We start from the raw sequence: 3,401 nt of genomic DNA on the forward strand, positions 1-3,401 counted from the left end.
CACTCTCAACAGAATGAACATCTCTGAATGCAACAGTTATGGGTACCTAGGTTGAGAAGTCAACATGATGAATGACCTGGCACCTGAGTTGTGCAGGAGTAAGAGAACAGCTTGGAATGCCTTCAAGAGTGTCGAAGAAATAATTAAGAGGACAAAGAACCTCTGGCTCTGGGCACTTCTCCAATTCTACTGTTCTTCCTGCATTAACATACACCTCAGAGACCTGGGCCTACGAAAACAGGATGAGAATGCTATTCGGGTCTCCCAGGAATCAAAAGAGCTATGCTTGGAGTATCACGCTTCACTCAAATGAGAGAAAGAATCAGGAGTTCTGACATACGTCGACGGTCAAGAATCAGGGATGCTGTCTCGTTTGCCAAGGCATCGAAAATCAGATGGGCTGGACATGTAATGAGATTTGGAGAAGACCGCTGGACTAGAGCCATTATCGACTGGATTCCACGGGACATCAAAAGATCATATGGCTGCCCACTTATGAGATGGTCAGACTTCTTCGTCAAGACCCTGAATGATTGGTTTGAGGCTCTTTGTGTTCCTAGAACGAGTGGACGCCATTGGGCTACACTAGCACGCAACAGGGGTGAATGGAGACATTACTGGCACCTACTCAAGCAAATCGATGAGTAACAGGGTGTCAAGTGATCAAGTGATCAAATATTTAGAATCTGGGGGTTGATGATGCAGCTTAGGTATAGAGCATATTTCACATGTGTAAGGCCCTGGGTTCAATCCCTGGAAACACACACACGTCTAAGATGTTCTTTGATTTCTTTGGTTTGGGTGGGTTTGGAGACCACCCATGGCAGTCCTCAGGGATTACTCCTGGGTCTGAGCACAGGAATTACTCCTGATGGTGCACAGAGGACCACATGTGGTTCCAGGAATCAAATTGGGAACTGCCAGTTTGCCATATGCATGGCAAAAGCCTTCACCTCTGACTCCACATTCAAGGTTTTAATGTCTAGAATTAACCATTCCATAGATTCAGTTGATCATTGTAGACACAGCCAGACTATAGGACCCTTCTAGCTAAGCTCTATACTTCTGTGAATACAAAGAAAGTTGAACAAGCATTTGGCAGTCAAATCACATCTGATGCATCTGCCTTTTCCCAGGCCCTTAAATAGAGAGTATCTTCTAATTTTCATAGGCCTCCGAGGCTTGCTGATTTTTAGCAGAAGTTCGTTTAAGCTTCACCTTTCTTGATTCCTCTGCCTGCCTCTCAGGGTAGCAGTTATTTGTGTTTCTCAACTCGATTTTCCAAAGACATTGCTGGAAATGTCTCTTACAGTCTTCACATCCTGGAGTGATTATAACCCTAGACTGCATCCAGGCCACCAAGATACTTCTGGTGAGGAATCAAATACCGATTAAGAAGAACCATTTGCTTCTTAGAGTCTAAACAAAAAATGAATTTCCCACTGGGCAAAAACATTACACCATTACCCACCCACCCCCTAGGGAATTATGCCCAAAGGCTATTCTTAGCTAGCTAACCGGTTTCCGTCCTTTCATAGCTCCTACCTGCTGGATTATCATAGGGTTTGGACTTCATTTCTCTTGCTAGACTTGCTGCCCTAAACTGCAGACACTATTCTGTAATTGGAAACAGCAGTCACTGGGCAAACTCTCTAAGTTACCTCTCTAAGAATCAGAAGTATTTTGTTTCAGGTGAACTTATATATCACCTTCTTCCTTTTAAAAAAAAAATTTATTAGTGAAACACCATGAGGTACAGTTGTAGACTTATAAATTTTTGTGCTTGGGTTTCAGTTATACAATGATCAAGTAAAAAATATGGAATGCTTCACGAATTTGTGTGTCATCCTTGTGCAGGGGACATGCTAATCTTCTCTACCGTTCTGATTTTAGTATATGTGCTGCCGAAGCAAGCCTTCACCTCCTTCTAAGGAATGAGTGAGATGACTCCCTTGTTTATTGGTTTGCTTGCAAACTCTCTGAGAGTCAGACAAATGTGAACTAACTGCAGGAAATTGCTTCCTAATTGTCAGACTCCCACACTATGTTCAGGAAAACACAATCACAAGGCATGCTTCAGAATTGCTTCTATTTACCTTCATTTTAATCGAAGCAAGTAATTAAGAAATTTTCTCTCCGGAAAACTTCTAATAAGCAAATTTCCATTATCTTTAACCACATAGTGTGAGCTGATTTTTTCTTTCCTTAATGAATCCTGTAATGTGGACGTGGACATGCATTAATCCAGCCATGGCTGAGCAGAGCCGAGCCCCATGAAGACAAGAATCAACCCTCCTCCCAGGGCACACAGATTAATACAGACTTCACGGTTCAAGAGTCGAAAAGAGACACAACCTGTATCTCTCTCTAGCCCAAGGGACTTGGTATTATTTACGTTTTTAATGTAACCATGTTCTATTGACACAGCTGAAAATGTGACAAATTAGATGACAAGGTGAAGAGTGGATTTTACAAATGATAATAGATAGTATTTACTGTGCCAAACACTCTAGCATGCACTTCAAATAAATTACCTCATTTAAAATAATGGAGATTATTATTTCTTTTTTCACAGATGAGAACACTGATGTTCAGAGAGCTAAACGTGTTTTAGAGCACCAGGCTGGTAAGGGGTCAAGTTGTAAGAGATTTGAAGAGGTAAGGGGTCCAAAGACAGGACGGTCGGTGTGAAAGCCTTCATTTTGTCTCTGTGCCTCTCTCTGTGGATCTCGGCATTCATCTGAACTACTGAACAATAAACTGGCAAACTCGTGTTCTGGCAGTGAGACTCATAGGAAGTTGCTCTTCCACCATTAGTAAAACTTTCCAGAACACACCTCAAAACACAGACCCACACAGATACCTGAATTATATCCTTGCAGTGCTCCAATAAAATAATGTGTACATTCTAAAAGATATTGATGTAGGAAAAAATTTAAATACAATGAAAAATTTAAATCTGCTCTAATATTTTGTTTTTCCTGTTGAATAGAACCCCATGCCTGCCCTTGTACAGTTCTTGCCATCTGTGCACTCTTTCTGACATCCAGACACCCCTTTGCCAATTTTAATCAATTATATGCTGATTTGGTAGGTTTTTTAAAAATATTTTTGGCTATGTGTGTGTATTTGGTTTTGGGGTATGCCCAGGACTTACTCCTGGATCTGTGCTAAGGGATTAGGGTACCATATGGGGTACTGGGGATCGAACCCAGGTCAGTCACATTCAAGGGAAGTGTCCTACTTGCTGTACTATTGCTCTGGTCCCTAACTTGGTGAGTTCTTACATGTACCTCGCTCTAGTATTTTTACATGTGTATTTATGATTTCAAATATAATTGCTATTGGGCAAAACTGGCTATTTTCGACTGTAGGCAACATTAAATGCAAGACTCTGGGAG

The 3,401-nt window shown here is 41.4% G+C and overlaps 1 pseudogene; it reads right to left on the bottom strand.

Annotated features, from left to right (window-relative positions):
* Positions 1-1,812: 1,812 nt before the first annotated feature.
* Positions 1,813-1,913, bottom strand: LOC130032182 (uncharacterized; annotated as a pseudogene).
* Positions 1,914-3,401: the final 1,488 nt, after the last annotated feature.

Source organism: Sorex fumeus, unplaced genomic scaffold (genome assembly GCF_029834395.1).
Source record: "Sorex fumeus unplaced genomic scaffold, SorFum_2.1 ptg000047l, whole genome shotgun sequence".
Lineage (NCBI taxonomy): Eukaryota > Metazoa > Chordata > Mammalia > Eulipotyphla > Soricidae > Sorex > Sorex fumeus.